Below are 14,245 nucleotides of genomic sequence, written 5' to 3'. Positions count from 1 at the left end.
GGGGTCAAAAATGCAGAATTGCTGGAGTGAAGTTGGATGGCTTCAGTCCAGTCACTGTAAGTTCTGGAATGATGAAGCTGGATTTTTTACAGACTGGAGACAGGGTTCAGGAGCTGAGACTGACAGTAAAATTGGTAAGTGCACGAGGGAAGGTACTGAATGTACTTCAGCTCCAAGTGATCTTACCAGAGGAAGGATGAAGGAAGCAAAGGCTGTCTGCCTCCCAGCAACAACCCCAGTACAAATGGGTCAGGAGAAATGCAGCTGCTGATGGGACCTCCCCCAGTCGTGGGCCTTCCCTCTGCTGAGACCTGAGTAAGGCCTGCTCTTCAAATCCACCCTACCCACCCCCACCCCACCTCCATACTTACCCACTGGCATATTATAGCCACTGCTATGACCATGGATCAGTCTGTGGAACAGACTGAGCTCCACATTAGTCTGACAACTGTGGCCATGAGAAATCTTTTACCCTTTCCACAGCTCTGCAGGGTATGCCTGCAATTGAAGATGACCTCATGGTCATGTGCCTGTGCCCTCCTGACAGGGGTTACTCGCTTTTGGTTATGGCTTTGTAAGAAAGCATCTTGAGAAGATCAGGAGCAACGTCCTGCCATGGGTATTTCCAGCTTCCTGATCTGGAATTCCCATCAGCTGTGCAACTGTCCCTTCCAAGTCCCACCCCGTGGGTCAATCGTCATGGGGTCAGGTGTAATAGACAATCATGGATGGATGTTGAGATAGTTCATGTTTGTATGTAACATTAGCAAGTTGAATCACAAAAACTTGGGAAGTGAGGTCATGCGGCATAGGTTCTGGTGGCACCTAGATGTATACCTTGTGCGAACTGTCCATCCATTTCCCAAATTCCACTGAATGATGAAAGCTATGGCCCAAGATAAAAGCTACTGTGGTGATAGGTCACTGCATTGAGAAGTGTGAATTTGTGTAATGGGCTATCAAGTGAATCCAGACAATTTGATTAGAGTTTGTGCCATCATTGTAGCAGGCAGCCTAAGGATGCTGGAGTCTGGAACTCTCCAAATGGACTTAGAGGACCTGGGAGCCTGCAATACTCTATTCAAATGTAAAATAATTGTTGTGAAACCACCCTCAAACTAATCATGTCTTCATCCACTGGTTTAAAAATTACTTTTTAAAGTGTAACTGGTATGGCTTAAAGTGCAGGGTGTCCCCAACAGCATGGGATCAATTCCCATACTCCCCTTCTCAATCTCTCCCCTGGCCTGAGGTATGGTGACCCTCAGGTTAAACCACCACCAGTCATCACTCTCTCTAATTTGAAAGCAGCCCTATGGTCTGGTAAGACTGTGGCGACTTTACCTTTTATATACGTGACATAAGAGACAATTCAGGATTAATGTCACTTGTCACCCTGACTTCCTGATGCCGCAATGTTTCTCATGCTTTTCCCTGTTGAGATTAGAAACTGATTATATGTTTGAAGGTTTGCAAATAAGAGATGATTTGCAATTTTTGTAAATGAAGTTATAACTGGGGTGTAAATACATCCTGTCAAATTCCTGAACAATATTCATCACTATTTCAGAAAGTCCTTTCCAGTGACCTGGCAGATTATATTGTTTTACAAATGAACACACCTTTCTATGCTGTACTGGTCTGAATCAGTGTAAGAAGCCAGAGACACGTCTTATAAACCTCCTTCCTTGAACAAGTTTTTTTGTCACCCTGGCAAATATTCAAGCCATGATGTGTCATACTTTGTTTCATAATACTCCTATGAATTGGAACATTTTATTCTGTTAAAGATGCTCCATTAAATATAGGTTGTTATGGTTGACCAAGATAACTTTAATTTTTCCTTGTCATTTTCTTTAAATGATATTGTATAAAAATAAGCAGGTTCAACTTTGTACTTGTGAGAAGTTCATGAAAATTGCTCAAACCAAATAACGTCAGTGTAGGCTGGGGAGCTGAGCTCAGGAAGCTGTTCTGTTGTTAGTTGCTCTGTCATGTGTAGTGCCATTCTACCATCTGCAGTAAGTGACTAACAGGAATAGATTCTGTCTACAGCTGGGCCTTCCTATATGTGTTATCCCAGTGACAAATATTTCCGTTGTTTTGAAACTATTATCTTACTGGCTTCCCTGAGAATCTGGCCTCAAGAGTTTGACCATCCTTGTTGCCTAGTGCAGTGACAATGTTTGATTTGTCTGTTGGCCTACCATTGACTCTTTTTCCTCTCTTTACTTTTTCCAGGTGGCGTGGTGGCTCAGTGGTTAGCACTGTTGCCTCACAATGCCAGGGACCTGGGTTCGATTCTAGCCTTGGGGTGGCTGTATGGAGTTTACATGGGTTTCTTCCAGTTGCTCTGGTTTCCTCCCACAGTCCAAAGATGTGCAGGCTAGGTGGACTAGCAATGGGAAATGCAGGGTTATGGGGATAGGGTAAGGAGGGCTTCTCTTCAGAGGATCAGTGTGGACTTGACTGATTGAATGGCCTGCTTCCACACTAGAGTTTGATGATTCTTTAAGTGGATTTGAACATCAATAGCTTGTCTAACTGACTGTAAATTGAGTAGCTTGCAAGACCATGTCCCAGGGCAGCTAAGAGTCAATCTCATTGCCTGAGCAGACCAAGTAAGGATGGCAGATTTCCTTCCCTGGAGGGCCCTGGAGGGCATCAGGGAACCAGATGGGTTTTACAACAAATCACAGATTACATATTTCGTAGCACAATTATTGAGGCTAACTTTATATTTAATTTAAATTCCACCAGGTGCCTTGTTGGGATCTGAACATTAGCAAGTTGAATCACAAAAGGGATTGGGAAGGAAAGGGGAGGAGACCTGTTGGAGGAGGTCCGGAAGAGATGTCCTCTTCTGTCAGCAGCCCCTTGGAACGGCAGGGTTCTGTCCCTGGCCTTGCTCCTCTCCCAAATCCTTCCGTAAACAAGTTGATGCTCTCGCTGTGACTTCCACACATTGTCGAGCTTCCCTATTAAGTGAAGATCGCAGAGAATTTCTAGAATAAATGTTAATTAGTGTGTCAATGACAAAGTGTCCCAGTAAGTGTTCTGTTACATTTCAACACATCTCCTTGAACGTCCAGCGGCAGTGAAAGGTGATATAGGTGCTCCCTGATTTACGAACACTTAAACGGAATCTCACACAGACGTGTATTAATATTAATTTTAAACATGGGACCCGTGAACTCGTCCTTATGCACTGCTATTTATTATGCAGTGTGACTTGTGTGCGGCTGCGGGACTCTTTATAACCTGGGAATTGTCTGTGTACCCTTCAGTGTGCAGCAGCTTTGTAATTTACTCCCACTGTGCACTGGTGGTCATTTAGAGAGGGCTAGGTTAAGTGCGACTCTACAAAATGCTGTGTTGCCTCTTTAATGCTGGCTCTGTTGCAGTCAGCTGCTCACGTGCTGACTGAATGTTGATGAGAAATATTTGTTGGGCCATGGGGACCCAGGCAGCCTGTACAGGCTCCTTACGTTCTGTCTGCATTTAGCATTCTATGCGATTGAAAGCAGAACTTAAATGCAAGCTGCTTTTCCCCTTACAAGCCAACTCTCTGCCTTGGGACTTCCCAAGTTATTAAACCTGTGATTGTTTTTCTTTGTTAAAAGTGTAGTCACTCTTGGACTGCAACTTCATCAGTGGCCACTAGCTGGAGTTTCTGATGCTTGCGTCCGGGATCGAAATTAAATAGGGCTTTTGACTTGTTTTTCCTGGGGATGGGTGTCCCTGGCTGGGCCAGCATTTATTCCCCCCCACCCCCCCCGTTACCTTTGAGGAAGTGGTGGTGAGTTGCCTACTTTTAAACCGCTGCCATCCCTTTGATGTAGGTATCCTCACAATGCTGGGAGGGAGGGAGTTCCAGGATTTTGACCTGATGGAATAGAATAATAGAAACCCTACAGGGTGGAAACGGGCCATTTGGCCCAACGAGTCCACACTGAGCCTCCAAAGGGGAATCCACCCAGGCCCATTCCCCTACTCTATTGTTCTAGATTTATCCTTGACTAATGCACCTAACCTACATATCCCTGAATACGAATGGCAATTTAATATGGCCAATTCACTGAACCTGCACATCTTTGGATATAGTTTCGCGTCTGGATGGTGAATGCCTTGCAGGGGAGCTTGCAGATGGTTGTGTTCTCGTTTAATGGCTGCCTTTGTCCTTTTGGGGAGGTAGACTTTGACAGTTTGGAAGGTGATGTTAAAGGAACCTTGCTGAATTTCAGCTGGTATACATTGCTGCTGCTGTTGCTGGTGTTGAAATGAGTGAGGTTTTGAGTATGTGGTACCATTCAAGTTGGGCTGTTTTGTCTTGGATGGTGTCGAGCTTCTCGAGTGTTGTTGGAGCTGCACCCATCCAGGCAAGTGGGAGTGTTCCATCACACCCCTGACGTGTGCCTTCAAACTATCTGACCAGTAAAGAGTAATGAAAAGTAAAGGCCTACGATTCAAGAAACCCAGGATGTAAAGGACATGAGAGAAGGGGAGTTAAATCAACAAGTCATGAGGATGTGGCACTGAGATTGGGTTTGAAAATGTTTATGGATTGGAAGACTTGGAAGGAAGGATTTCCAGGATTCTAAAGTCTTGTGTAGGAATGGGAGAATCTGTTGAAGTAAAGGCTACTAAAACTACACATGAAGTCTCAGCAAATTTTATTGGGCAAGAATGCAATTCAATTTCTTTCAGTTGTTAAACATTCACCAAACTTCTTTTTAAAAAGTACTTGCAAGCTCTCTTTTTTTGTAGCAAAATCTGTCCTGGGCAGTGTTCCCTCATCATGACGCTTCCTACATCCAATACATTATTTCCAGCTCCATACATGGGTACAAAATATTAAATCAACTTATGGAAACAATGAAACAGCTTCTGTACTTTCCACACCATCAGCTGAATCATTGTGTAATTTGGCAGATATTGATCCAAGGTTGTCATGTGCCCATCTGTATCACTTTTTGTCCATTTATAATCATTGTATTTCATCTGTTCAAATTCTACTTGGACCTTGATATTTCCCTTGCGCTTGCCTCCAATAGTGTGTTTTACCTGGTGAAACAAGCTGCAAACATTATGGTATTGAAGAAAACAGACATTTCTCACAACTATTGTGTACAATTGTTACCTTCCTCAGACGTAAGAGTGTCTGGACCAATAGTAAGCTATTAGGTTAAAACAGAGGATCATGCTTCAGGTAGTGTCATGCCTCAAGTGTTATGACGTAAAATGGAGTCTGAGATCTTTATACCCTCGGGTCACATGTGACTGTAGTGTTGCTGTCATGAAAATGTCTGCCTCTTAAAGTAGCATTGGCTGTGAACTCTACATAGTTCTGATACAATCTGTGAAATTCAGAATAAAATTTCAGTCATTTTCTTCTCAATGTGTCATTTCTTCTGAATTTGCAGTGCTGACATTGTAATGCTCACTTCAGCATTTAGAGATGTTAAAGTGGGCAACTGACAGATGGCAAAATGGGCACCATGATAATGGTGGTGTACTCATTGCCTACCTGCCTCCTTCAAAAGACATACTGTTTGGCCATGGGCCAGTTGAAGCCTTTGAGTCACCAAATGATGGACTGCACAAAGGGATTTATCGCACACAAGCTGGAATTTCACCTGCACTCCGGGTGGGGGGAGCAATAAAGCATCCAACTGCTGGGTGAAATGTGATGTTCTCCAATTGGGGTAAATGCCTCCTGTTTGTCTGCTGCGCCCATTGGAGGTGTTGCAACCAAGGTATTGTATCCTCATCTTAACCCTAACCCTAACCCAACCTTGACTGGCTCTGATGCTGCAGCCACCCTAATTGCGTCTGCTAGCCTGCCCTGTAAGACCTTGGACCTGTCTCCATCCGAATACCTAGCTCTTGCCCTAACCACTGTGATGCTGCTGAAATAAGAGACCTCCGAGCATTTCTTCATCAGCAGCTTTCGGAAACTGAAATTCTCCAAGGCACCCGTCGGAGAGGAGGCTAAACTCCAGTAAGGGGAATAGATTTCTGTGCCGAAAGAGCGAGAGTAAACCAAATGAGTTTTCATGACAGTCTAACAGTTTCAAGGTCAGCATTACAGACATTTTTTTTAAAATTTCAGTTTTCATTTGCTTCAATTTAAATTTCCCAGCTGCTTTGGGATTTAAACTTAGCTCTCCAGATCATTAATCCAGGTCTACTGGCTTTATTAATACAATAATATAATTACTGTGTTACTGTACTTTGTGAGTAATGCAATACATTTTGAGTAATGGGAATGCTGTAACATCTGGCAATGTTACCTACATGCTTCTTTTCAAATCTGGAAGGTTACTTTAGTGCATACATTGGAGTTAGTGTTTATTTCAGCAAAGTTGCATGGATTCTTTTTGTTGGAGCATGATCTGTTCTGAGCACGCTTAACTGTTTCAATGCATATTCTTTTGTGGGTTTTCCAAATGCCTTTCTACATAGTTATATCCATAAGCTGAATGGAATTAGCCAACAAAAGCCACCACTAAAAGCAAATTGAGTGACTCAGAGTTGGCTACGATCTCCAGCAGATTTTTTTTTGCCAGCACCCTTAGCTGATGAGAGCGAATTTTCCCCTCCTGGTGATTGTTACTGTGTTGATGAACACCAGACTGTTGGGAGACTGCAGCTTATTTGAATCAGTTAAGGTTTCACATTGAATGCTGACACATACACTGCCTTTTCTCTTGCTGGCAAAGAGTAGAGGGAGAGAGAGTCTTTCTCGCTGTGCTGAACATATACTTTATTTTGTTCAGTAGCTTCTAGTATTGTACTTCTGGGCTGCCTCTGGTGTTCCTTGAGGACTACATAGGCTCCTCTGTGCAAATGGCACAGAATCAAATTGTTAACTTGAGACTTGAGAGAGTCTATTAACTTCCCTTGGAATTGATCTTAACACTGAGTGATGATTGAAGAGCTACGAGCAGAGGCAGCTTTTCGACTGTGAACGGAGGAGACTGTAAGAAGACTTTTTATCAGAGGTACAGTATGTAAGAGAAAAAAAAGTGGTGTGCCAATGAGTTCAAGTAATGCCTAAGAGGGACATTGATACGTCGATTTAAAATAATGAAGTGTTAATTCAGGACCGTCCGGAAGACACTGAACCCCTGATGTTTTGAGAAATCTCTTGCATTAGACGGTACAGGCAAGGGGAAGTCTCCAATTCATTCAGGGAGCAGTAGACGGGCATAATGTTGAAGCTGAGTTTTTGGTAAATGTGTTTGAGTTAATGTGGTTAAGGTGATTTATGTACAGTTGTGTGATGTTACAAACTATATGGGGGTTATTTTGGACCAAGGCCAAAAGTGGGTGCTAAATTACTACAGTGTTTGGAAGACAAACCTGTTGGAGAGTCTGATTGCTATAATGTGAACTTGCTGAGAGGTGTGAAACAGAAAGTTGCAGTTATCATAATTGCATGCTGACCAATGCAGTTTTTGTGGTGCTGTAAAAGGCGTGTTCCATATGCACTTCCCCTGGCTCTGTGTAGGGTGAAGACAGTAAATACAGCCTCTTGTTGCCATGCTGGAGGTTGGTGGCAGCAGAGATGCCCTTTGTTCAGCAGGGCAGGGGAAGTTTATCACCCCATCCACCTACCCCTCTTTCTTGTTTTTCTAGCAGCAGTTATTCATGCTCTGCCTAGTCTAATGTTTGTCCTTCCATTCCTGGCCCAAAACAAGGGAGGAATCACTAGCAAGATGCCCGTCGCTAAATTCCCTTGACTCCTGGTGGCTCCATTTGTAAAGTCTTTGATCAGAATTCATTACCTTTATGTGGCTATTGCAGAATTTCTGGGCTCAAAGCCGCTGATGTTGACATCTCAATGGATTCCCAGAAAGCCTCCTGACATGTTTCAGAGGTTACCTGCAGGGTTGCAGCAGCAATGAATGTGAAATGATCAGTACCTCTTCATCGTTGTCTTTGAAATCAGCATAAGCATTGAAGTGCTATCTACCAGGATGCTGTGCACACTCTCTCCGTAATTAGTGCTAGCAGGTATTGTGAGTAGCTATAGGCTCTTCAACAAGCTTTCATGCAGCATTCCTGACACTGGCTTTACCCCCTTTACTGAGGTTATGTCCTACGCTAAGCATAAACCGACATTTCAAGTATTAAATGAAAATTGTGCCCCCCACCCACCCCATAGTTTTTAAAAATTCACTCCTGGGCATTGCTGGCTGACCAGAGTTTATACCTGTCTCTAGATGCCCTTGGAGAAAGTGGTGGTGAGCTGCCTTCTCGCACCAATGCAGCACCTGTGCTGCAGGTAAACCCATGATGCTTTTAGAGGGAAGTTTCAGGATTTTGACCTAGCAACACCTGAAGGAACAGCAGAGTCAGGATGATGAGTGGCTTGGAGGGGAACTAACAAGTGGTGGTGTTCCATGCATGAGCCGGCCCTGTCCTTCTAGATGGAAATGGTTGTGGATCCGGAAGATGCTGTCTAAGGAACCTTGGTGAATTTCTAAGTGCATCTTGAAGGTGATATACACTGCTGCTACTGAGCATTGGTGGTGGAGTGACTGAATTGATGTGGTACCAATCAAGTAAGCTGTATGTCGCATGATTTTGGGATAGTGTAGGGGGATAAGCTGAGAATAGGTCACAGGTCAGCGCAACATCGAGGGCTGAAGGGCCTGTTCTGTGCTGTATTGTTCTATGTTCTATGTCCTGGATAATGTCAAGAATCCTTGAACTGCACTCACCCAGACAAATGGGAAGTATCCCACCACACACCTGATTTGTGCCTTGCAGGTGGTGGTCAGGCTTTGGGGAGTTTGGAGGTGAATTATTCACTGCAGTATTCCTAACTTTTGACCTGCTCTTGTAGCCACTGTATGTATCAAGAGTAGAGTGGTGCTGGAAAAGCACAGAAAGTCAGGCAGCATCCGAGGAGCAAGAAAATTGATATTTTGGGCAAAAGCCCTTCATCAGGCATGAAGGTCTTTTGCCTGAAACGTCGATTCTCCTGCTCCTCGATGCTGCCTGACCTTCTGTGCTTTTCCAGCACCATTCTAATCTTGACTCTAATCTCCAGCATCTGCAGTCCTCACTTTCACTCCTGTATGTATGTTAATTGTGAGTTCAGTTCAATTTTTAGTTGATGGTAACTCCCAGGATGATGACAGTGGGGGATTCAGTGATGGTGACACCATTGAATACCAAGGGACGCTGACTAGATTCCAACTTATTGGAGATGATCATTGCTTGGCTTTATGTACTGCAAATGTTACTTACTTAGACAAGCACACACTCCTAAAGCCAGTGTTTAGGAATAATGGGACAATGTCTAAGCTATTAGTGCAAAAATACTAATTGCTCTATTCTATCCATTGTTTTATCTCTGATCAACAGCGATTCCGCCCTGTAGTGGGGTCTTGGAGTTATGATGTGTTCTGGGATACCTGATTCTGATTCACCCCCTCTTCTAAAAATATACACCAGTTTCTGATTGCCAGATTCTCTTTAATTAATCTGCACAATTTGAACATTTTTGGTGTACATGAGCATGCCATATCATGCAGTGGTGTAGAGCACAGTGGCGAGCACTGCTGCCTCACAGCGCCAGAGACCAGGGTTCAATTCCCGCCCCAGGCAACTATCTGTGTGGAGTTTGCACATTCTCCCAGTGTCCGCTTGGGTTTCCTCCGGGTGCTCCGGTTTCCTCCCACAGTCCAAAAATGTGCAGGTTAGGTGAATTGGCCGTGTTAAATTGCCCATAGTGTTAGGTGAAGGGGTAAATGTAGGGGAATGGATCTGGGTGGGTTGCTCTTCAGAGGGCCAGTGTGGACTTGTTGGGCCGAAGGGCCTGTTTCCACATAGTAAGTAATCTAATCAAGTATTGGAGTGCTGGCAGAACATCGATTTTATAAATTAAGTAAGTTCCCAAAATTTGCAAAGTATATAAGTATCTGCACAGAGTATGATAAGTGTTCACGTGAAAACTAAATTATTTTGATGAACTAAACAAAAATATTGGTGTAGATCTCATTGTGTCACTTGTACTTTGCTCAGTAGCATTAAGTTTAACTCCCAGTTTGGCGAATCCAGTGTAGGATGTGAGCTGTCTTTTCAGACGTGCAGCATGGATGAGATGTTTCGGCTTGTATGATAAAAAATTAGATGTGCATTACTCTGGGGGAAAAGAGAGAAATTCTCTCTGGCCAATATTTATCCCTTACGTTCCTTTTTAGTGATGTCATCTGTTCTTTTAGCATGCTGTTTGTAGTCCCATGTTAAGTAGAAGTTGACTTGCATTTCCGACAGTGACTGCACCTTAAAACTACATCTTTGGCTATGAGACACCTTGATGTGCCCTCAGACTCAAAAAACATTGTATAAATGCAAGTCTGTCCTTATAATAGGACTATTTGACAGCAGTACATTTTACTACTGGATTAGTGGTGCTGGAAGAGCACAGCAGTTCAGGCAGCATCCAATGAGCAGCGAAATCGATTTCGCTGCTCATTGGATGCTGCCTGAACTGCTGTGCTCTTCCAGCACCACTAATCCAGTTTTTGGTTTTCAGCATCTGCAGTCATTGTTTGTACCTTTTACTACACCCATCGGGGTTTGATTGCTCTGTTTAATTAGCTCGATCTAAGTATTCTCCTCTTCCATCCTAGATTGAGTGAGGAAGTAAAGTGCACTAGAACTGACTGATGGGTATCTTGGGGCATGATGTGACATTTTTGTTAATGAAACAGTTGCAGGTCAGTACAGCATCTTCCTACAGTTTTATAGCTTGTAGAGGATTATTGGAACATCATTATTATATTGGCTGAGGCAGCAGGTATTAAAAGCTTGCATTTGTAAAGTGGCTGCCAGAACCAATAAAATGGCACATCATGAGTAATTTATAATACAATATCAACAACCACTTTAACGCTGAAAGTATACAGCTTTATAGGCATTTGAGTGGATACCTTTCAAAGTATTCATCAATCAGTTTGTTATTTCTTCTCTTATTAAAAAAAATTGATGCTCGGAATTGCACAACATTTCCAAACAATGGTCCTGAAATGCAGCTCTGAAACTGTAATTTGTCTGAATAAAGTTCCCCAGATTTTGCAGGGGGTGGTGGACTGATGGTGCTCTCCACTGATCTCCGGAAGTTGGCCACAGATCTTTTGTTGTGCGGGTTTCCTGTGAATTGACTGTGATTGTATGAATGTGATTCCAAATCGAGAGATTTCCCATCATCCAATAGCAGTGACAACTACAAGTGGTCAAATAATTAGAAAAATTCTCACTGACAGCAAAGCGGGAAGTAAAATGTTATTTTTGCATAAATTTTACAAAATATACATGGACATGTATATATTTGAAGCTGGAATATCAAACTACTTAAATTTATGTTAAACTTGGCTGTTTTATCACAACTAACAACAAAAAAAAATTGTTCTTCCATAAAAGTAAAATTGGGTTCCCAGGCTACAGGGATTCTTCAACATTGATTGCACTTGACAAGGCTTTACTCTCTTGGAGCATTTTTAAAAGCAACACTACAACATAAGCGCAAGCTGTCCTCAGTCCTGTGATTTCTAAAGGATAATCTTTTGTAGAGAATTCACTGCATTGGCGAAGAGCAAAGAATCACTGACTACAGCTTCTGGCTTTCAATGTTTAGCACATTTATGTGCAGACAGTGGACGTTCCTGTAACAAATAAAATGTAGGGTTTTGATTTCATTGCAAACAATAAAATCTTGGCTATTGTGTCCTTTTGTGTGTCTCCTCCCCTCTGAGTGACGTTGGAATCATAGGGTCATTGAGTCATCAAGATATACAGCACGGAAACAGACCCTTTGGTCCAATTTATCTATTGCCAACCATATACTCGAAATTAATCTAGTCCCATTTGACAGCACTTGGCCCATAAGATTCAAAATTCTTCCTATTCATGTACCCTTCCTTTTAAATAGTGTAATTGTGCCAGCCCCTACTACCACCTCTGGCAGCTCATTTCATACAGTCACCACTGTTTGCATGAAAACGTTGCCCCTTGTTTCCTTTTAAACACCCCCCCCCACCACCACCACCACCACCACCACCACCACCTTAAACCTATGCCCTCTAGTTTTGGACTCTGCTACCCTGGGGAAAAGACCTTGACTAATCACCCTATTCAAGCTCCTCGTGATTTTATAAAACTCTACAAGGTCATCTCTCAGACTCTGATGCTTCAGAGAAAACAGCTTCAGCCTATTCAGCCTCTCCCTATAGCTCAAACGCTCCAATCCTGGCAACATCCTTGTAAATCTTTTCTGAACCCTTTCAAGTTTCACAACAGCTTTGCTATAGCAGGGAGACCTGAGTTGAGTACTATATTTCAAAAGTGGCCTAACCAATGTTCTGTACAGCTGCAACATGACCTCCCAACACCTGTACTCAATGCACATAAATGTTCCAGTCTTATTGTTAGCCATTGTAGCTTTATTTGCAGCATATTAATCACTTTGTTTTCAAAGTCTATTTTACTATTGCTTTTCAACTAATACTTTAGAAGATAATCTCAGCTCTTGGTTCCCCTGAATACTAAATTCAATGGGTAGATTACATTTCATGGTGGAATAGTAAATTACATGGATCAGTGCATGCTTGAGAATTCATCTTTGGTTTATACTGAGGATGGTAACTGATCCCTGAGGAATGATCTGATCAATAACCTATGATCACCTAAGTAACTCTACTCATTGAAAACCAGAAAAATAAGTTCTGACAGCACTTGGAGTGCAGTGGTTCAAGAAAGCAGTTCACCACCACCTTCCCAAGGGCAACTAGAGATGGGTGATAAATACTTGCCTATCAGTGCCACCCAGGACTGAATAAAACAATGTATCTGCTTGTGTTAGGTATAGATGCTCAAATTGCTAGAGTTTGTGGCACAGGCTATAGGGAGCAAGGGAACAAGAGTGGACAAGGTCTGAGTAAGCTCAAGCATCTCTCTCTGTGGTATTACTGGTCAAAGCAGCATGTTCAAAGCAGGCTGTGGGTTAAGTCCAACAGTGGAGTGAAGAAATATCACAGTCCACCAAGAAATAGATAACAGAGGGAAAACCCAGTTGGAATATTGGGGCAGAGGTGAATGGGAGTGTAATACAAGGTAAAACCTGGATTAAAAAGTAAATATAAAGGCAGGAGGATAGCTGAGATCTGACCCACTGATTATTTCAACATGCAGTCGGATATTCTGCAAGAGCAATGCTGATTGAATTTTTTGTTTAAATTTATTGCTGCTAACTTTTTTCAGACAAGCCACTGAACGAAGAGAAGAATCAAATCCATTAGTGAATTGTAAAACAATGATGTCATTGGCAGGCTCTTAATTTATGTTTCTGGGCGAAAGGATTGGAATGGAGAGAAATACTTTTTCTCTAGGGGAGACCAGAACAAAGGACAATAACTTCTAAAATTAAGAGCCAGGTCATTCAGGGTGAAGATGGAAAGCAAAAGGATAGTAGAAATTGGGAATGTAATTTGAAAAAAGCTGGGTTAATTGGAAATGTCAAAATTGGTGCTTTATCATGAGGTGAATGATGGTGATGTAGGGTGTGATATTGTGCCCCCCCCCCCATCTCTGTGGCGATGGAGCCTCATGTGGAGGTGCAGGGAACTCTGTCACCTTCCAGCCTCCTCTCCAGTTAGGTCTGGGATGGGACAGCCTTCCTGCTGCACACTCCATTGAGATTTGAGGCTCTAATGAGGCGGAAAAATGCCAACCCAAGTGCCTCACCCTGTCACCTCTGGTATGAACCCAGTGAGAAATGGATCACTTGTCATCCAGGGAGCACCGTTACCTGACATGTTTGCTTATGGGCTTCCAGGGTAGAAGGGGGGAATATTGTTGGAGGGTTCCCTTGGGCAGAGACTGGAGGAGTGCAGGCTAAAATCAAACCCCTGCCCTTGATGCAGAGCCCACTTCCTTGGTGAGCTCCTACCGGCCATTGCTCACCAGTACCTGGGCCCAGCCTCAATCCGATGCTGGCAGACGTCATATTGGCATCAGCAGCTGCCTTCCTGTAACCAATACTGGACCCCATGGGCAGGGCATTAAACTCTAGGATCCTTAATGACAGGGCTAAGGCCCACCACTGGACTGTTGAGTGGTTCAAACTATGGTTGACCGTTTTTGAAATGGTGTCAAGGAAACTTTGCTGGTCCTCCCAGCTGCTGACGGACGATCCCTCACTGTCACAAGTGCTCCTCCATGGAAACCAAAG

General features: G+C 43.2%; 1 protein-coding gene across 4 annotated transcripts in view; it reads left to right on the top strand.

The window, feature by feature from the left end:
* The window catches only part of arhgap28 (Rho GTPase activating protein 28), a 165,018-nt gene that overhangs the window by 63,559 nt on the left and 87,214 nt on the right, over window positions 1-14,245 (top strand). The gene's annotated exons all lie outside the window — the stretch shown is intronic.

This window comes from Chiloscyllium punctatum, chromosome 5 (genome assembly GCF_047496795.1).
Source record: "Chiloscyllium punctatum isolate Juve2018m chromosome 5, sChiPun1.3, whole genome shotgun sequence".
NCBI classification, from domain to species: domain Eukaryota; kingdom Metazoa; phylum Chordata; class Chondrichthyes; order Orectolobiformes; family Hemiscylliidae; genus Chiloscyllium; species Chiloscyllium punctatum.
Note: the sequence above shows the minus strand (reverse complement) of the source record. Positions and strands in the feature narration are given on the sequence as shown.